Genomic DNA, 23,203 nt, shown 5'->3' with positions numbered 1-23,203 from the left:
AGTTTTGCATAGGCGGAAGAAACCCTCTTCCATAGCGGAACAAACCCCCTTCCAGACGATTTAGTTACATTCAAACGCACGGTAATTGTTTACAGAAAATCACTTTCATTTTCAGAAAGTTCCCGGGAAGCATGATTGCATGATTCTTTTTTTTAAAGACGAATGCTTCGGTTATTGAAAAAAAATATGTACGAAATATCTTCGTCACTATCGGCTCTGGGCGCTAATTTTGTGTTTTTGTTATTTTTATCAATCTAGTACAAGTTAACGCATATAAAATGGTATAATCTCACTGAAACGAGTGCAAGACAAATTCACACGAGCGTCTCATCATTAACAACTTGTGAACATACGGCCGGTACTCCTCTTTACTCAGCACATAACAGTTTGGAAATAGATTTTCGCACCTTCATTTAATTATATAAAAGGTCCTTTAATGTTCCGGCTATTGTAGATAATGATGAGAAGTTGTGTCATGATCGGCGCATTTGCGGCTCGTGTGAAGTTATGTACAGTTTTGTTTCATTACATTAGCATTCGGTTATAATTGTGTGATTTTAGGGAATGATTTGATCTTTGTAAATAAATGTAAATATATGCCTGTTTATCGTTAATAAATGCGTGTCTTTTTTCATTTTTCAACAACAAATTGTTGTTTTTTTTTACATTTCTTTACTGTAAATCCGAAACACACTTCCGTAAGTTGGTGTTCACGCGTTTTTAATACGAATGTAAATGTTACCGCAACGTTGAAATATTTTTGCAGTGTAAATTCTATTTTGTGTTGACTCTTTTTCTCAATAAAAAGGGCTCGAAAATTATGCAGCATTGAAAGCGTGGGTGTATTGAGCGTTGTAACAAGCACACAACTAGTCAGGAGATTGATGCATGTTCGGAAGGAATATTTCATCAAGTCTATAAATAGTCACTTATGCCGAACTTTATTTGATACAAGAGAAAACATGGCAAGGTTTGTGTTAAAGAAATTATTGAGGGCTTTTATCGTTAATATTTACCAGAAAGTGCTTTAAAAATGTTATAAACGGGATTATCGGGAAATGAATATAAACTTGAAAAGTAGCAAGCATGCAGTAATAGAGTCGGGTTGAAACAGATGTATTGGGGAATCGTTCGAGTCGGGATTTTACTACCTCTGCGGGAAAGACTTAACACTTAGGAAGGTGGTTTATTCCGCCTCTTTGAAAACATGAAGGGGGTTTATTCCGCCTGTCTGAAAACTCGAAGGGGGTTTGTTCCGCCTATGCAAAATGTGAAAGGGGGTTTCTTCCGCTATTCCGTTTTTAGGGAAGGGGGTTTCTTCCGAAGGGGGTTTATTCCAGTAATCCAAAGTAAAGATTATCTGAAGACTGAAAGGCCGACAATTTGACACAACAAAGAGCTCTATGCATAAGCCGTTTTATTTTTTGCAGAAAAGCTTCAATAAATTACAATAGTAATACATCTAATTATAAAAAATTTAAATTTTATAATTATCAAATACTTTTTTTATAAATTACACCAGGGATTAAACGGGCTAGTATCTTTACGGTGTACAATTTCTGATATTCTATATTGGACATAACTTTTAATTTGTACAATATGTAACCTATCTAATGTACGCAACTGTTACGTATGTCGGAGGTAAAGTATTAAACCAAATGACTGCTTAATACTACCAGAAAGAGAAGATATGGTGGCATCATCAATTGTGTTAAATGACCAGACTGTCATCTGCAACCCAGTGTTTTTTATGACACCCCGGGATGACACCATGTTGTTAGTTAAGTCTGGATAATATCTGATCGAAACGAGATAATCGGATTATGCAGAACAAACGGGCAATTCAACACTGGAATGCAAAGGATTACGCGATTTTAAAACTGATGCAAATAATCAAATGATAAATATTGCATTTAATTTAATGTTTTTTTTAATGTGTCAACGAGTTTATTTTCCTAGACAAATACCTAAAAAAATGCACGTTTTTCAAACATTTTCTGTTATAACACTAGCTTAACATCTCCTCTAGCAGAAAAACTTTATTTCATACAATTTGCATGACAAACAAAAAAGTTTTACAAAAAGAAAGAAAATCATCCGTTGAATAATCGGCGCTCTCTCATATATGTTACCAGTTGTTAGGCAGTAGTGTAATGGCGGACGCTGAGAGTATCCTGGGGAGATAATTGGGTAATTACTAAATTCTGGAACGGTCTATATGTAACGAATATTTAACAGCTCGCGTTTATATATTCACTTCTATTTTACTGAGAAAATATAACTTTGTATTACCACGAAAGTTTACAAACTTCGTATTAATTAAAAGGGCCTTCTATTTCATGATTTTGGCATGTTTTGAAGTTGTCATTAAATGCTTTATATTGATAAATGTAAACATAGGGTCTTAAAAGCTCCAGTAAAAAATCAAGAATAAAATTTAAAAAAAGAAAAAAAGTAACCCTCCGCAGGGTTCGAACCACTGACCCGTGGAGTCCTGGAATAAAAAGTCTACCACTTAGACCACTCGGCAATCCTACCTCTTAAAATAAAAAATGTATTTTATACTTTATATAAGCAATCCTCGTAGTTTCACAAAATATAACGACAACAACAGAACTCTCCAAATTATTCAATCGTTTCGTGTTGCAACGCTTTATAATTGTCATGTTTTCAAATCGTCAAACGATTCATATAATGGCTATTTTAGAACATGGTTAATGTTTGGTATTAATGTTTTCTCACAGATTTCATAACTAAAACGAAAGTATTAACTTGTGTAAACAAACAGCAGATCTATCGTTTGAAAACGAGGGATTAACAATGGTGGTTACCTAAACTTAGAACCGAGCAAATTATTATCATTTATGTTAAATGGTCCGTGAAAAAAACCCACAATAGAATGATATAACCGCAACAGTTGAGTTTAAATATGTGTAGAGGGACAAAAATCACGAAGAGGTGGTGGCTTATTGTCTATTATTCATACATTTAAAATACTCGTATAAATAGATATTTCTGTTGCTACAATATTTAATCGATGTTTTTTTTTCAGATAACATATAGCGAATCAAGTTATGTAGATAACATATCTTATTTCCAGTTTGATAGCAGTTCATATTCAAGGTAGATACAGTTTATATTAATTTAAATTTATCCATAAACAATATTGGGTAATGTGCACTTATTTTATTTTTTGCTTGAAGTTATTCATGAAGTCGTCATTCTATATATTAAGATTGAAAAATATTATTTTTATGTTTTAGATCAATGCACATCACAGTGTCAGGACGGTTATTACCTACGATATAAGGATTGTTACCCATGCTATATCAACTGCATATCCTGCACAGACTGGCACATTTACAATGCTTGTAAACCAGGATATTCTGGTATGCAGTGTACATGCTATGCAACATTCTCTGGAAGCATATGCGACACGTGTCAGGTCGGTAATTACCGAACAATTTATTGTAACCCATGCTATGGTAAATGCATATCCTGCACAGACTGGTACACTTACAATGCTTGTAAAACGGGATTTTATGGTACTCGGTGTAATTCACATTGTTCAACAGGTTCAAGAGGTTTCCAAGGTGGATTCTGTAAATTAAATAAGAAAACTGGAGCATGTACATGTTCTGTAACAATCAATGGTGGCAAATGCGACTCGTGTCTGCCGGATTATTATGGAGACGAGTGCAGACCTTACTCATATGGTTCCCACGGAGACTGTGATACACACAGTGGAACATGCTCATGTAAGCCAACACATTCAGGCCCGTTGTGTGACACATGCATTAAAGGACGGTATGGGCAAAATTGCACACAAACTTGTAGAGAGAATTGCAAATCCTGTATGGAAGAACACACATGTCTAACATGCAAAGGCCCGATACAAAATGTCAGTGTTCAGGTACACTGTGTACGTCTCCTGAGTGCACATCTTGTACTTACTATACAGAAGGCAACGGTTTGCAGGCAATAAGTAAAGATATTAACGAATGTAAATAACTGATTATTGGTAAATATGTATAGCAGCATTAAAATAAAAGTTTTTTAACTTTTTGATACAAACCTACAAGAGTTGCGATAATACCAGTCAGATATCGAAATGTGACTTGAAAGATTTACTGCACAACCGATTTGGAATTAAACGGGGTTTTAGGTCCGATCCTAGGCATTTGTCAATCTGTACGTGTGTTTTATTTAAGTAAACGTATATTAGATGTGTGTATTATATATTTTGGTGTGATCAAATTTAACTTAAGTAAATTTATGTATTAATTTTCTTAAAATCGCCTTGTGCTTTCAATGAATTCACACAAAATCAATGCCATTAGTGTTTCTTTTGTTCACGCTTCTATTACAAAAGACGAGTAACTTAAAGAGCACATTATCTGGTAACTACATGTAACATTAATAGCAAACACTCAATTTAAAAGAGGAAGATTGCATGACATTTGCTTTGAAAAGGCTAGTGCAACTTTCGATAGGAATTGTATCTGCTTGTTTATCTAAACGGTTTAAATAAAACAACCACATAAGGCGGAAGTTTAATTCACTGCAGTTAAACAAGCGATAACTGAAGCAAAGCGGAACTTTATATGCATTCGAATCAACTAATGTTAAAAAGTTAAAACTAGCTGCGAATGTGTATTATCGTTATAAAGAAATAGTCTGTGAATATGTGGTATTTAAATGTATATAGGTTTCTTTTACTGATTGTTTGTTTATGTTTATATATATTCACGGCTTTTGAGTGACGGATATAATCGCAAGAACGATTTTATATCATGGATGAAATTGAGTGATTTTTGTGAACGAAAACTACAAAATAAAGAAAACTGATATCTTCGCTTGAGACAATCGTATATAGCTCAACATGTTCATGAAATACCATTGTAATGTTTCTGAAGTGTCGTAAGTTTTATTTTTGTTTCTAATATCAAACATTAACAATATCGCGTAATGTATTTCCAGAAATGTTCCTACACGTTTATCATTGTTATAAAACAAAATACGAATTTCGTATAGAAAATGGTCTAGTACAGTTTCAGGCATGCCATAAACCATTAATTTAATACTACAATATTTTCATGACACAATAGTATATAATTATTGAACTAAGCAGAATGAATGTTAATATGGTTTTTGAACTGGTGGTTGTCTGTTCACTAAAAAATGCGTGAAATCATAATATTTAAACACAAGTAATTCTAATATTATAACAGGATTTATTAAAGCATTAAAACATCCAGTGCGCTACAATTGTAACGCGCTAAGTTGAAATTAATAATTTAATCATAAGATTATTACATGGAACCTAGTCCACATACATGCTATACTTTTTTTAAATTAAATATTTGTTGTGAAAAATAATAAATAAGACCCGTAAACGTACTAATTCAAACACTTATCGGCCGAACATGTTTGGTATATTCGTTATGTCTGTTGTAGGAATTATATAAAGTAAATTTTTAATATGTCCTCTTAAATGAATTATTCACAATTTTAATTTTGATACGCATATAATTACATATATGTTGGTAGTTTGATTTAGCCATATTTTGTTAATAGCAACCAGATTTGTGCCTCAAACATATCTGCGTAATGTCGCAAATATGCCATGAAAGTATAAAAGGTGAGTAAACCTTTGAAAACAAAAAATCGCTGTATTTATTGATTAGAAGTAGTAACATGTGATTCATTAAAATGTGATTTATTATAAAAAAATATATATATACTATTTACTGCCAGTTAAAAAATTCCGCACTTCACAAATCTAACTTCATTGCAAATATTAGGTCATCATTGGCTCTGCAAAATCACTTAATGAAACTTAAGATGTTGTGTCACTCTTTTCACACTATTATGGCTTAGAAATTAATTTCGACAAAACTAAAGTAGTCTGGATAGGTTAAAACAAGTTAAGCACAAAAGCATTAAAACTAGATGGAAATTTATTTGGAACTAACAAACAATTGACTTGCTTGGCTTTAATTTTCACGTTGACCTTAAGAAAAAAATAAAACGTTGACAAAATAGTTAAAATAAAAGCCCTACTCAAAAATTGGTCTAGAAGGATTTAAATATATACGCGTTCATATACTAGCGTATCAACAATATTCCATTACTTGCTATATAAAATACGTTTATTACATCGCCATCATGAGAACAAACAAAGAACAAAAAATAATGCAACTCGTGACATTTCATCAGCATTAAAAAACGAAACCACTTGCTATTTCATAGTGGCATTACAAACTCTCATTATTTCTATAATGAATAGTATCGCATGAGTTGACATTAGCGCATCACATATAAAGGACCGATTGAACAAGGATAAACAGTGTATGTATGTTTTTAAACGATACTTGCATGTGTGCCTTTATTGAAAACACGTTTAACATGAATTATTTAACACACTATTAGTCATTAGTTAACATCCTTGATCCTTCAATCATGCTGTTCTTGAAACCGCCGATTTTGTTAACGGGAAGGCCCGTTCTGTCACCCTGTTGCTTACCTTCTCGCTGCAATTAAAAAGCAACAACCAAATGTTATGTCTAACGTCCGATAAGAAGTATTGACGCAGTAGCGTCATCCGCATACTAATTCATTGGGAACTATTTTGTTACTTAAAGGATTGCATGACTAGCACCAGAAACTTTTAGAAATTGTTAAGTGAAAATACGATGGCAAAGGCCATTATGCTAACGAGCGATATGATAATAACGACACTATTTATTATTGATTTTGCTGCTAACCGATATCATTATTATTGTCTGGGTTAATGTATACAGACTTTATAAATTAAGTCACATCTCAGTGTATTTACTGACAATTTAGTAACTTCACTTAAAACAGGTTATGAACGTGTTTTAATACGCTAGAGTGTGCGATCTAAACACCAGTTTTAAACACGGGTTGTTGCAGTTGAATTAAATTGCTTATGTATCCTGTGAATACCTGCACATAACACGTAGACAAACATATAAGAGGTAGGTTCGTTCTTATTAAAAGATAAGTACGTTGTAATATTGTATAGTATGTATGTACTTCAATACACACAATCGCTTAATTTCCTGAATGCATCGTCGCCTTTTCCGTATTTGCTATCTTTACACAGCTTTGTTTTGTTTTGGCAATCGGTCACTTGCCTTAAATAAAGGACCAACAAATTGTTTATAATGAGCATGCAAAACTGCTCCAGCAGCTGGAGTTTCACTTCTTCATATTATATGTTGGGGCATAAACAGCTCTTTCTCTTTATTTATGTGTAAATGTTTTCTACGTAAATGGTGTCATGACATAACTGTTTTTAAAACATTTAAACAAATCGTATACACCCATTGTGAAGTCTTACATTACCACAAGAAGTCCCTAGTAAGGCTATTAAGGGAATTTATCCCAAACATTTTTCAATATTGCGTCACAAAGCGTAAACTAAATTGGTTATTTGTGTAATCTCATTACTGCATTCAAAGCAAACATTTGAACGCAATATTTAAAAAAATCAACGAGCGAGACGATATTATACACGTAAGAGTCTATTTAATAGGACGTTTTAAAAATATATTTTGTGTTTATAAAGTACATAGCTAAAGTATTCGCGCATGGTTTAAACTGCTTACTTCCGCGTAAGATTAGCATTACATTTGGAAAAGGTTTTTAGTTGATCGTAATATTTGATTTTTGTGATTATGTATATCTAAGTTTAACATAAACGTAACACGCGGAAGTAGAATTGACTGTTCATATTTGCGTATTTGAACAAAACCTAGCTTTATGCTCTTTACATTTGAATATGAATACGAAACCAGCAATTGTGCTAATTCCTAATGGACGGAGGTGCTGAGACTATGAAGGGTATGTTAATTTCGTTTTGGAATATAATGTAGTGACAAGTTATTTAAACCATTTAATTTTAAATATATAAATGAATACGTTCAGTGTTCGAATGAGTAAGTTTAACCGTAATCAAATAGTTCAGTTAGCCACACAAATTAACGAGGTGCACAATTTCACAGTTTGCCTAGTTAGTTATCTTTTATCCAATCAAGTTGACGTATTTGTGCGCTTTAATAAGTGTGCAATTTATAAAATTTTATTTAATGTTGTGCTCTTCTGTTATAGGGATTAAACATTGCCCTTATCCTGCTTAAATATATCAGACTACTCTTTAATTTTAACACTAATACCAATTATGAGAAAAATTGCGTTCCAAATACATGCAAACGATATTTCACATCAATCACTATTGACCATTTGAAGCAGCATGAAATTTAACATGCATTTCAATATTGTGTTTTGCGTTCCGCTTAACTATTAATTAGGTTGAACGATATGGTAATAACATCAAGTAAGATATATTCTCATCTATAACACAAATTATATATACAAAAATAATCAAAAGTTACACTTTGCAAGTACATGTAACTGAAATTTTGCCAATGGGTAACCAGCGCGCAATTATCTGTAAAATATACAAGACTTACCTGTGTACATCGGCAATTTAATGGCAGTGGTCAAATTGTCCGTTGCAGTCAAAGGGCCGTTTATGCGGATTACAATTGCCTACATGGTTGTTCAAATACTAGAATCATTATCATTTAAAGAAAGAAACATTAAAAGCTTATAAAAAATTGTTTGTACACAAACATCACACATAAACAGCATTGTAATTGAAACCCGACACACACTTTTCAAATTGACATTTAATGAGTAAAAGTTGTTATGTTACCCCTATGTTGCAATCCACATACAGTCATTTTTAATGATAACAACATATCACATCACGCAAACATTACTTAAAAAAACATATACTCATCTCCTCTAAAACAGTTACACCACGTGTACACATATTCGCGCATTACAAATTCAACATATTACGCCGCGCTTTAAAAGCGCACTGGCATCTAAATATCGATAATTACTTAAACCGTTTTACAGACTATGACTTACTTTGTTTGAAAGATTTCTCCATAGTAATCATAGACAAAAAATTATCGGCACCCCATTTTTTTGTTTTCTCAATATAGACCGCATTTTTCATATCAAATTGAGAGAATTACTGGCTTTGTCCACATGTCACTGTGCGCGGTATGTTGATCAGCAACACATTAGATATAGCAGATTGTTATTTTGTCCATCAGTCGAACTTAAAATAGTGATCATATGTACTCAGTACCTTTGTCGTATTTGGGTATTCAGGAAAAAACACTTTCGCAATACTCTCATTGTATGTTGCCTTGTAGTATTGTTATATAGTAAAATATATGTGATATGTACACTCTAAGCGAAATCCATACGCCTTGTATAATACAAACCTTATTTACAACCAATTATTTGTGTTCGCGCAATGGGCCGCAGTTATCCCATTAACAACAGTTAACGCAATCAGATTATTGAGACACACAATAGCACTGTGGCATCAGAGGTAAGAAAAAACAACGTAGGTTGATTTGAGTGTTTACTTTTTGCACTAAAATATGACTGCATCGTGACCGCCTAACTCAGTTGGAAAATGCAGTTCGGTGTGGAATATACTTGTTTGGCCGCTGAAACAAAGTGACCTAATATTTATATGTCATCCATATTTTTTTGTCGAAACGAGCCCAGACTGGCCTCTAAAGCTAGTCGACCGTTATTCAGGGATGACCACTAAGTCAAGTCAGATTGTATGTTTGAAGAAATTGCGATAGTTCAGCTTAACAAGTCCTGCTAGCGAACGTATGACCTTAGCGACAGAGACTTCCGCATAAACAGATATCGATGCTCTGACACTATGTTACACAGCAGAAATAAGGGCCCTTGTATGCTGTTAATTAAAAATGCTGACCGGCTGGCTGACTGACCCATAAGTAGTTAGACCGTTTGTCCACTCAGTTAAGTCTACAATGACTGCCAGAGCATACGATTATAAGTTTGGGATGCTACAGCTACTTGGGTTGATTTTCCCATTAAATGATTATGTTTATAGTTTTACTTCCAGCAAAAAATCTTGTAAAGGCTAAATAAGAAATTATATTTTTTATATGGAGTGATCGGCCTTGTTTCAACTTCGTTAACAAGTATACTACATGTGATTGTGCCTAAACACTGTTAAATGTGTGTTTGGGACAAAATTGACTTAAGGCTCAGCGTGAACCCATATGTCAATTTTTAGCATGAATGAAGCAACTAGCATCTTAAAGCAAAAGTGCCACATAAAACGCGAAACACATGGTACCTTTTTCAAATCGAATTTCATACACTTGTCTTATAATTTTTACTACACAATAAAAATAACAAGACACTGTATCAATACTCCAAATGTTGACGTTTGAAAAATACCAAATACGATGAAAGAAAAAAGTTCAGACTTATGAAAATACAATTTATATTAACAAATATTGCTCTGTGAATGGTTACATATAAGTGTAAGCCGCGTTCGCAACTTGGATTCATTGAACAAAAGTCGAGATGTAGTCAAACTAGTGTTTCAGACAACGAGGGCATTGCGTTTTAACCGATCGCTAGGTTAACACAACCGACGCAAATGACATTGTCGAAAGCGTTTAGATTGATGTGTCGGACATCCTTCCAACAGTTGTCGTAAAGGCAACGGGCTCATATCTTGCTTTTAACGGTGATCAACGCACGTCGTTTTACTATAACTTTTTCTGACAATAAACGGACACTGTCTTTGCGGACCGCACACTACGCCTATGCGGTTAGTCAAACGTTGATTGCACCTCTATAACCCCTATAACGGTATACGTTAAGAAAAATACATGCTACAAATAGCACAAAAACGCATCGCATGAAAGGGCAAACACTTCATAGTTAATATTGCAACATATTGAAAAATGTGTTGAGTAAGTAATTACCCGTATTACGACAACTGTAAACATTTGAAGTATACATGTACATTATTCAACTATTTAAACGGCATATCAGTCAATCTTGAGAACTGTAACTGGATTCAACAGAAACAAGTTACCTTCATAATCAAGAAAAAATATAGATGAAATTCTAATAGCAACATATAATCGGTACTTGTGCAACAATGTAAGGATTCTCACATCATTACGATCAGTACCTTGCAAGGTTATTTATTTCGAGGATAAATGTGTTGTGAAATGTCAGATCTGTTGTGTCATGTCATATGTGACATAGTCTTTGACACTCAATAATAAACATACTCAAGTCCTTGTCCATGTTCATAACGATTTATTTCTATTGATCCAATGTCAACAAAACATTTTCCAATGTTCGTTAAATAGTCTAAACTAAACGTTAAATGTATCGACCTATTGGCCCCATGATTATAACAAATTGTGTGACCGAAGTGTCCGGCCATGTACGTGATTCTGCTTCCCTCTACTGAAGAACAGTTAATTAATATAGATTGGAACATCCACTGGTGACGTGAGCAATGCAAAACCACGCTCCCAAAGGTAGCGAAGAATGCGATTGACAATTAAGGAAGTCCGCTTTTCACATGTCTAAACAGCAAAGTACCTTATCATCAAATGATCTGTAACTATATAAATAAAGACAACTAACACTGAAATGTAACGAGTATGTGTGGACCAAATGTGTTTCTATATCATCTAATGAAGCATGCAACCTTACAATACATTACATCCGAGTTTATAGTGCACTTCTGTAGACTACTTTTGTCAAGCTGAATCATACCATTTGAACCACATAGTTTAGTTCTTAATAATTGAAATGTGTCTAAGTCCTTAAATGTCTTCACTTCGTGTTTCCTAATGAAACCGGATAAAATATCATAGATAAATGCCTATTTTCGTATTACAAAAAAGTGAGTACTACTCAAAATTAAGTTTTCATAAAATAGATCAATCCATCGACGTTCTTAAGTGCAACATTTCGGAAAATAATTAAAACAGAATAAATACTAGACTGGTTGATGGAATTATAACAGCTGACGCAAACGACACCAAAAGTAAAACCAAAACATTTAAATAACAATTAAATCGTCAAATACAAACTGACGTTCCTAACCAAACAACATTGTGTGCCCTAATTGTGATCAAGTACGCCATTCAATTGTTGTATCTGTTGTTTTATATTTTCATATCATAATATCAGCAGAACATATATTACAAACCGTTAACATAATCTTTTCGTATAAATCCCCTTTAAACCAATCGTAATAGACTTAACAGTTCCAGAGTGTACCTAAAAACAAAAAGTTACGATATCCCAATAGCATATTTTATGGAGCTAAGGTTTAAATATCCTCGATAAATAGATCTTTCGCGAAACCCTTTAACAGTTCCCCAAATTGCATCAAAATGTCATTTCCTTATTTTTATTTTATCAGTGTGTCCGCTGGGAATTTATCAGAACTGAAACGAATGAGCATGTAATAAAATAATAACATAAATTTCAGGTTTTATTGAAGACCGAATGAACTGCGAGAACGCACTTATACAAGTTCGTGTATGCTTTCGTTATGCTCTGTGTTGTACACAAGGTTTAAATATATACACACCCATATGGGGAAATTAAATTAACTGCAGTTATAAAAGTGCATTGTCGAGTGGAAAATTTTCCCACACACATTCAAAATACACACACATTCATTGCTTTTAAGAAGTCGTCTGTCGCGCCGTATTATCGACAGGTATGTGCTTTGTTCGCAGTGTACTTTTTTGGTTATGTCTGCCATTGAGTAGACAGTATTCATAAATGTGCAGGTAGTCTATTTCGTAAACAGATTCTTAGCAACGCTGAGACGCGATGAGGCAGCTGACTCGCTTGAAATTTGCGGAACAACAACAATTAATAGAATTCTTAGAAAATCGTGAGACAGAACAATGTCAGCTGCTGAATAATCAAAGAAATTAAGGCACCGTCAGATCATTATGCATTCCAATTTCGTCAGTTGCACAAATTTAATCACGTTTTTCGTTCATCCGTTCTTGTCGGTGTGAAAGAAGCTTTAGATCAATGCTATGCAACGAAATGAAAGAAAACGCCGATAAAACCTAGATGTTGTTTGATGTAGCTTGTATTCACATTATAGCCTACAGTAAAATAAATGTTATGTCTGTTTGGACGAATGTGCAGGGCCTCTCCACCCCGATCTTAACTCGTTCTTAGTACTCGTCAGTAAGCGATACGATGTAATTTAAGTGATCTTTTGATTTCCTTCTACATTCTCGCGACCTCGAGCCGTATATGGAAATGCACCCGCTAAAATAGTCACCGTATTACAGTTATATTGATTCCAGTTCGGTTAAGCGTATTTGCTAATGAATTTTCAACTAATGCACACATACATAGTAACGATTGGAATGCATTTGAAATAAAAACGATAATGTTTCACAGTAATCGTTTACGTTTCACAATCGTCACTTCTTTGTGCATGCTATCGTTTTATTGTATAATAATAAAAATCCACGGAAATTAATTACACGTACATGTATCGTAAAAATGTTCAGTGTTACTTGATGTGTTATTACATGATTAGGGTAATATCCAAAACGTACCAGAGGCGTTTTAGGTTACCAAACATTCAATTGTGGCATTATCCGTACCCTACCCACCACCCAATATAAAGAAGTGAAACTCCAGCTGCTGGAGCAGTATTGAATTCTCATTATAAACAATTGGTTTGTCCTTTATTTAAGGCAAGTGACCGATTGCCCAAACAGTACAAAACAGCACAATACAGCACAATACAAACCAACATAAACACAAAATATGAATAAAGCTGGGGTCACCGCCTTGGAACGGTCAATGCAAAGCATTGGGGGTTTAAACCGGTTATAGAGCGCTCAACCTCACACTTGGCCAAGCAATATTCATAATACATTTAAGTGTAAATAAAATTTAACGTCATAGCATTGTAACTCAAATTAAACAATAATAAAAGGGAATTAAAACGCATTCAATTTAATTACAATTTAATTACTCAATGGTATTGAAGATACCAGAGCAACAAAGTTACAATTTTTTAAGAACGATCAAATGAAACTACAAAATACTGCCTTGGGTTAAAGGAAAATCTAACTACGTCACTTTTGTAATTCAAAGTGAAGATACCCCAAAAGTTATATTGCTTTAGCTAAAGTATAAAAATGGTGTTTACTTAAACTTATAGCAGAGCGGATTGTAATCATTTATATTAAATACTCCGTAAGTGAAACGTTGTTAAATGTCATACAATATCACACTTTTAGAGTCGAAACTTTGTAATGAAGCAAATCACTAGCAGGGGATGCCTTTTTAATATGAATTCAAAATAGAAACGTTTTCGATAAAATAGAGTATCATTGTCTTGTTTATGTTGATATATGGCGGCAAAATAAAAAATAATGTTCAAACTTTTATTTGATATTGTTAATTATTGAGCTTAAAAAATCTTAATTGTTTTCATATTGTTTACTTTCCAGAAAACATCTAGTGACAAAGTATGAAGACCATATATCTAATAAACTTCGTAATAGCAGTTTACATGCAAGGTAGGTACACAATATTGTCATTTTAGTTGATAAATAAACGCAAATGTGTAAATGCGTGTATGTCCATCTGAACATCGATGTATTTTTTTAAGAATATATTATTTATGTTTTAGATCTCTGCACATCACAGTGCATTAACAACTGTCGGTATTGTAATAACGGGCAATGCACCGCTTGCAATGATGGATTTTATTTGGCCAATTACCAAAGTGGTAGCCAATTGGTCATATATTGTGCCCAATGCAGGGTCAACTGCATATCATGCAAAACCTGGAACGATTGCAATTCCTGCAAACATGGGTTTTATGGACCTGTTTGCGGTAATGTATGCCCGGATAATTGCTTGACGTGTGTATCAAGCGACGAATGTTTGCAATGTAAATCGGGATATTTTGGGACTGCGTGCCAAATTTCATGTGGTGTTGGATGTCTAAACGGATTATGTGATAAGCAATCCGGTGCGTGCTCACCGTGCATGGGTGGGTACCGTGATACCAATTGTACACACAATTGCTCTGAAGGATGTATTAACAAACTATGTCGCCAGAACGATGCCGTGTGTACACTCGGATGTAAACCTGGATACTCCAGTGCATATTGCTGTCAGCCAGGTATGGTTGGATGGTCGTGTGAGATAAACTGCCCCACAAACTGTGCTACATGTACATCCTTGACGGAATGTCAAACTTGTAAAGAGGCTTTTTATGGATCGCAATGTAATCAAATTTGTCCTGAAATGTGCAAAACTTGCACATCGCCCTTTTACTGTCCTGCGTGCAAGAACGGATATAGCGGGGATTCATGTCAAAGACGCTGTCCTGAAAATTGCTTTACGTGTAATAATGATGGCACATGTCTAACATGCAAAGACGGATTTTCGAGGCCCGATACAAACTGTCAGTGTTCAGGTACACTGTGTTCGTCTCCTGAGTGCACATCTTGTGCGAATTCTACTTACTATGCAGAAGGCTCTACATGTTGTCCGTGCAACATTAATTGTAAACATGGCACATGCACATCAGCTTATCAATGCACAGACGGATGTGAAGATGGCTTTTTCGGACCCAAGTGCGAGTTCCAATGCACACAGATCAACAAAGAATGTTCTGTGTGTAGTGGTGATTCTCTTGAGTCATCTTTTTGTAACACCTGTATTAATGGATATTATCCAGATACAAACCGTACATGTGTGCAGTGTTCAAGATTTTGTGCGGAAGGTCAATGTAATAGTTCCAATGGACATTGTGAAAAGGGATGCAAAGATGGCTACTGGAATCCAAAGTGCGACCGCATTTGCAGTGAAAAGTGTGGAGTATGCGACCTGAACAGTGGAAATTGTTTGACTTGCTCAATGGCAAGTGTTTTCGGTGCAAACTGCGATATGCCATGTAGTAACACGTGTAATAATGCATCATGTCATATGAACGGAACTTGCAAAAGCGGGTGCATTTCTGATTACTTTGGACCATCCTGTGAGCAGTCATGTCCTACCAACTGTGCCCGTAGTGGAAACGGAACACGATGTTCCCATGCAACAGGTTTATGTCTTTTTGGCTGCAACGAGGGATTTAAAGGAGAAGGCTGCATGGAAAGTAAAAATAATTCATATCTTATTAGCCTAATTAATAGATTCATATTGCTTTATCTTTCTGAATTTAAACAGTTTGTTCTAATATATGCGTTATTCGAATAAAAAAGGAGTCACACAGTAACTTCGTTATGGAAGCGTGCATCAAATTGTATACTCGTATAAATTAATGTAAACGGGTAAAACATGCAACACGACTTTATATTTAACTCGAGAGTATGCTTGTATTCATAGTTCATAAGTTAGACAACAATAAGGATACAGTACAAGTAGCAGCAATTGGAGGAGGAGTGGCAGCTGCCGTGATAGTCGTTCTTGTGGTGGTCGTTGTAATAACAATATTCATTCGGCGAAGGTAATGTACCTTCCTGACATGAACAAATGAACACAGAGCATGCTTGTTTAGCCTTTTGTCATACACTATAGCCTTTTAATCTGTAAGACGTTGACATTGTATAACCAAACGTATGGTTACTAGTCCGTTTCGTAATCAGAATCTGGATTTTAATGATAGCAAAATAACGAGACAATGTGCCGCTTATGTTTCAGAAATCGAATGCTGTACGACACTGTCGTAAGAGATGCAAATGCAGATCGCCCAGAACATACCTATGACGGCATACATATGAATGGTAAGACCATATATATTTACTTTATGTTAGTAATTTATCGATATTCATCAATAAGTCAAATAAATTTAATTCTAAAAGAATAATAAAATTGGAATTATCAAGTGAAATCGTATGACGTTATTGAAAGCAATAACATGAAATCATTATATGTGGAAAGATTATCGTTTCTTATCTTAAATAGTGAGTGCTGAAACTGCTAAGGAGTGCTCAACAACTGTTGTAAGTGCTGACTACCAGAACACGAGCGACCGTCACTCAGAATCGCCAGAACAGACTGCAAATGAAGAACACACGTATGAGATCGGTTTATAGATACATGCGAACACAAATTGTATTAGTTATAGTGTTTTCTTCGAAATACACGTCAATTATACGTGTGTATTGGACGTTGTTTATTATTTAATGACACATCGATTAGAAAAGTATACGTCTACGCTCATCAACTGTCGTCATAATAAGTATTACAGTCATTTTTAAGAAATACTTTATTGTTAAAAAAACTCTTCTATTATTTGTCGTATTTAATGTATTCATATGCCATCCAAGCTGCCCTTATTTGTTCTGTAGAAATACCAATATTCTTAATATCGGCGATGTCCTCGTGAATTATATACATGTCTCATTTTAACACAATACATTCAACAATTTAGAAACAAATACTATTCTCTGCATCCAAGTAATTATTTTTTCAGGTAGTAGCTAGATAACGTTTTGTGTAATTACAGACGGTGTACATGACAATATTATCAATCCGTCTGCTTGTTCAATTATAGTTATTCAGTAAAACAAAAGCAGTTTTATTGGGCATAAAATGAATTTTATCTTGGCTTCAAATAATAATATGCCCAAAGTGAATATACATAGTAATTAAATGATAAATATTACACAAGCATGGTACCTCTCGTTTGATACGACTGTTCGAAACAACTCAACTAAAACAAATTTTCAGAAAACCATTCAAATGTTTATGTACGAGTCTGATATTTACATAATCGCTTTGTCTAATTTGTAGAATCAAAATAACATGAATATATATATTAACTGCCAAGTATGTATTACTTACGCATCATCTTTATTTGCGTAAAATCGGTTACTTATGTGATGATCAATGCAAAAGTACCGCTTATATTTGTACATATAATTGTTTGATAATATTTTCACAAATACAATGTTTTAAACCCTGTGAAAAATATTAATCATCATTATCATCTTCACCATGATCATCATCTGTCAACATTCATCGTTTCATAAGCACCGCATTCACCTAACCTCGTTATCAGTGTCATAATTTTACCTCAACCACATTCATCACAACCATGATCATCATGATAACGTTATTCATCATCGAAATTATCATCATACATATAACCATCGTCATCATAATTTTCATTATAATCATCATTATCATCTTCATCGTCGTCATCATCATCATCATCATCATCATCATAATCATCATCATCATCATCATCATCATCATCATCATCATCATCATCATCATCATCATCATCATCATCACCACCACCACCACCATCGTCGTCGTCGTCGTCGTCGTCATCATCATCATCATCATCATCCATCATCATCATCATCATCAACAACATCATCATCATCAACATCATCATCATCATCATCATCATCAACATCGTCTAACCACAGAAAGATGAGTTATCTTTTTAATTTCAAACTGAAAACAAAATATGATAACTCTAACGGATGTGTCTGTAAGCATGGTTATTTCAGTAAATATTAATACAAATGAGCATTCTTTTTAGCTCATCTATTATTTTTTTAAATTATGCGCTATTGTCATCACCTTGGCGTCGGCGTCGGCGTCCGGTTAAGTTTTGTGTTTAGGCCCACTTTTCTAAGAAAGTATCAACACTATTGCATTCAAACTTGGTACACTTACTAACTATCATGAGAAGACTGGGCAGGCAAAGTTAGATAACTCTGGCTTGCATTTTGACAGAATTATGTGCCCTTTTTATACTTAGAAAATTGAAAACTTGGTTAAGTTTTGTGTTTAGGTCCATTTTATTCCTTAAGTATCAAAGCTTTTGCTTTCATACTTGCAACACTTACTAACTATCATAAGGGGATTGTGCAGGCAGAGTAATGTAACTCTGACTGGCATTTTGACAGAATTATGTGCCTTTTTTATACTAAGAAAATTGAAAATTTTGTTAAGTTTTGTATTTAGGTCTACTTTGTTTCTAAAGTATCAAAGCTATTGCTTTCATACTTGCAACACTTACTAACTATCTTAAGGGGACTGTGCAGGCAAAGTTGCATAACTCTGGTTGTCATTTTGACGGAATAATGGCCCCTCTTTTGACTTAGTAACTTTGAATATATGGTTAAATTTTGTGTTTAGATCCACATTACTTCTAAAGTATCAAGGCTTTTGCTTTCAAACTTCAAATAATTTCATGCTATCATGAGGGTACTGTACCTGGCAAGTTGAATTTTACCTTGACCTTTGAATGACCTTGACTCAAAAGGACAAATTATCAAATTTTGCTAAAATTGCCATAACTACTTTATTTATGATTAGATTTGATTGATACTTTGACATAACAACTCTTACCTGACATACCACAATAGACTCCGCCCAAACCATCCACCACGCCCCCCCCCCACCCCAGAATCCCCCCAAAAAATTAAATATGTTTTTTTCATTTTTGTTAAAGATCATCTAATTAATGACTACACCCTCACACTATACCCCCCATGCCCCCCCCCCCCCTTTTTAAACATGGTTAAAAAACAAAAATATTTTTTATTTTTTTTTATTTTTGAAATACCGTTCAACCATCTCACCCAAGAATACCCCCCCCCCAAAAAAAAAAAAAAAATTTTTTTTTTGCATTTTTTTTTGCATTTTTGGAAGATAATGTAATAAATGACCACACACCCACACTATACATCCCTCTCCACCCTACGCCTCCCTCTTTTGTGATTGAAGTATTGAGATAGGTCCCTTCACCTTTAAAAGAAAAATAGATGAGCGGTCTGCACCCGCAAGGCGGTGCTCTTGTTTATATCATGCAATCAAATAAAGTTTCAACAAATATTCAAAACTGAAAAATTATTATTCAACATGTGTTGATTAAATAAAATAATAATTACTGCAATACATGATAAAATGACATTTTGGAACAATAAACAGTATAGAAGAATTAAACCAGGAAGTTATTCTCTTAACCATGTACTGAACTAAAATGCACTACGAAGGAAGTTGAAGGTATATGAGGTATATGAAGTAGAATCCAGTATAAGAAGCGCTTGGCCTTGAATGACGTATACAAAATTAAAATACTGGCTCTATGGTTACAATTTAGAAACGGATTAATTGATGGTTATTCGTCCAGGCTGTGAAACATGTACAGCAACACACACACCAGACTTCAACATTACAATTGCGGGCAACCATATCGGGACGTTAACTGCATAACATTATTTGGGCTCCAAAATTAAATGCGAATCACCGACAATTGATTTTTACAATTTGCCGAACTTTTTTAAAGATATTCAAATATATGCGATATAGAATATGTTCTGATAAATTTTGATTTTGAGTACTTAATAATTTCCAAACTGAAATGTTCTCTTTCTTAATCATCAATGCATTTTAAAGATATTCAAGGATATGATATGGTCTGGTAAATTTTGACTTTAAGTAACAATTTCCTAACTTATTTTTTCTTTTTGTATCATCATTGGCACTCAAGTTGAAGTGCATTTGAAGTGGTCTCGTTGTTTACATTAAAGAAAGGCAAAGAAAAGAGCCCATAATTAAACACAAGTACATACAAACCAACTAATTAAGTGAACCTTCTTAAACTCATTACTGAATACCGACTTAAAATAGTTATGTGGACGCGCTTTAAGATGAATTTGAATATTCTTGCGTGCGGTTAATCTATTAACACCGGTAATTGCGGAAGTTAAATCAACCGCTGCTTTACTAGTGCGATATCTTTTACACTATACACCAAACGAAATTTTAATATTCAGACTTAACTGTGAATGTATTATTACCATTAAGACATCGTCGGTGGCGCTGCCTTATTCACGGATATGTGAGTTTATCAAATTAGTTATATGCTTAAATTGTTGAACAAAAAGGGTCAACCTCTGAAATAGTGCATTATTCAATTCGTCACCACTTTATGATGATTTACAGTAAGCATACAGGCAAGTATCTTCATTATTGTTATCGAGTTTCAAATGACAGTTCAATCGAGTCATTTGATATCAATGTGTGTTGTAATAATCGTTGGCCCTGATATAGAAATTGAGGTCTGCAAAATGTTATCGCCAGGGTTGTATACAGACTTTGCTTGCAAAGTTAATAATGTAAAAAAAAATGGTTAGAAGGTGACAGTTTCGTTTCTTGGAATAGTAACGTTTCTTGTTTTTAATCTTTAACTTAAATACGATTTAACGTTACAAATTCTATTATACTCCAACAAATAATAAACTTAAATATGTATTTGTGGTCATTTACAAATTATGAAAGCAGTAGAACAGTTAGGCGTATTGTCTTGGAAAGCCCTCGCTTTTTGTTGTTAAATGCCGTGTTGCGTTACGTGTTTAGTTTTATATTGGCAGTTCTGAGATAAACACACATTAAGTTGATATAATATGAAGAGTCGCGTCGTTCGGACATGGGTCTTACACCGTATGTGGCCCGTAACATGGGTCTTACACCTTATGTGACCCACAACATGGGTCTTACACCGTATGTGACCCGCAACATGGGTCTTACACCGTATGTGACCCGCAACATGGGTCTTACACCGCATGTGTCCCGCAACATTGGTCTTACACCGTTTGTGACCCGCAACATGGGTCTTACACTGTATGTGATCCGCAACATGGATCTTACACCGTATGTGATCCGCAACATGGGTCTTACACCGTATGTGATCCGCAACATGGGTCTTACACCGTATGTGACCCGCAACATTGGTCTTACACCGTGTGACCCGCAACATGGGTCTTACACCGTGTGACCCGTAACATGGGTCATACACCGTATGTGACCTGCAACATGGGTCTTACACCGTATGTGACACGCAACATGGGTCTTACACAGTTTGTGACCCGCAACATGGGTCTTACACCGTATGTGACCTGCAACATGGGTTTTACACAGTATGTGACCCGCAACATGGGTCTTACACCGTATGTAACCTGCAACATGGGTCTTACACAGTATGTGACCCGCAACATGGGTCTTACACAGTATGTTACCCGCAACATGGGTCTTACACCCTGTGACCCGCAACATGGGTCTTACACCGTGTGACCCGCAACATGGGTCTTACACCGTGTGACCCGCAACATGGGTCTTACACCGTGTGACCCGCAACATGGGTCTTACACCCTGTTACCAGCAACTTTGGTCTTACACCGTGTGACCCGCAACATGGGTCTTACACCGTGTGACCCGCAACATGGGTCTTACACCCTGTGACCTGCAACATGGGTCTTACACCGTGTGACCCGCAACATGGGTCTTACACCGTGTGACCCGCAACATGGGTCTTACACCGTATGTAGCTCCAGAGCCGCCTGCACAATCACGCAGTTCTGGTGATGAGAAACCCTTAACAGTGATACGAGGAGACCTTGCGTGACTTTGTAGCGGACAGGGTTACTTTTGACCAGACTGCGCAGGCTGGTCTGAGCTAGGCAGGCCGCATATAGCGGAAGATCCATTTTCGCACGGCGCGGTACATTTAATATTGAAACTAACACGTATTACCTATTAACATGTAATTGACATCTCTCCTGGGCGAGAACGGTGAACTGTTGTGTTCACCATTTAAATAGTGACACGTCATGACGTAGGACAAAAGGTTTTTAAAAAAGTTCACCATAAACATATCGTGCTCAAGCAAGTTAAAAATGTACCTCATAGTCTATGATATGTTTTAAGTATTGCGCGAGGTAGGTAGAACTTCCAGCAAACAACATTTCATTTTAATTCCTGTATACATGAGAAAATAAACGGATAATTTTAACAAGAGGGCCATGATGGCCCTGAATCGCTCACCTGACTAATAAAAAAATACAATCCCAACCCAGATTTCATCAAGATAAACATTCTGACCAAATTTCATAAAGATTGGATGAAAACTGTGACCTATACTGTCTACACAAACAAATTGTTGACAGTTTTTCTATTATTTGACCTAGTGACCTAGTTTTTGACCTCAGATAACCCAAATACAATCCCAACCCAGATTTCATCATTTTAAACATTCTGACCAAATTTCATAAAGATTGGATGAAAACTGTGACCTCTACTGTCTACACAAACAAATTGTTGACGGACGCACGCACATACGGACGCCGGACATCACACGGTCACATAAGCTCACCATGTCACTTCGTGACAGGTGAGCTAAAAATATTAAATAATTCAAAGATTATTTATTGACAAATGACGGCAAACTATTATATGATATGATCATATAGCAAACCACAGC

The 23,203-nt window shown here is 35.0% G+C and overlaps 2 long non-coding RNA genes across 2 annotated transcripts; both read left to right on the top strand.

The window, feature by feature from the left end:
- The first annotated feature begins 4,623 nt into the window (after positions 1–4,623).
- Positions 4,624–14,705, top strand: LOC127859033 (uncharacterized). The gene is made up of 3 exons (XR_008039243.1): positions 4,624–4,920; positions 14,415–14,483; positions 14,597–14,705. It is a non-coding gene; the product is annotated as an uncharacterized LOC127859033 (long non-coding RNA).
- Positions 14,706–15,418: 713 nt separating this feature from the next.
- LOC127859032 (uncharacterized) lies at positions 15,419–16,694 on the top strand. Its single transcript, XR_008039242.1, has 3 exons — positions 15,419–16,075; positions 16,306–16,426; positions 16,621–16,694. It is a non-coding gene; the product is annotated as an uncharacterized LOC127859032 (long non-coding RNA).
- The last annotated feature ends 6,509 nt before the right edge of the window (positions 16,695–23,203 follow it).

Source organism: Dreissena polymorpha, chromosome 14, assembly GCF_020536995.1.
Source record: "Dreissena polymorpha isolate Duluth1 chromosome 14, UMN_Dpol_1.0, whole genome shotgun sequence".
Classification (NCBI taxonomy): Eukaryota; Metazoa; Mollusca; class Bivalvia; order Myida; family Dreissenidae; genus Dreissena; species Dreissena polymorpha.
The sequence above is the reverse complement of the archived record's forward strand: the minus strand, read 5'-3'. Positions and strand labels throughout refer to the sequence as shown.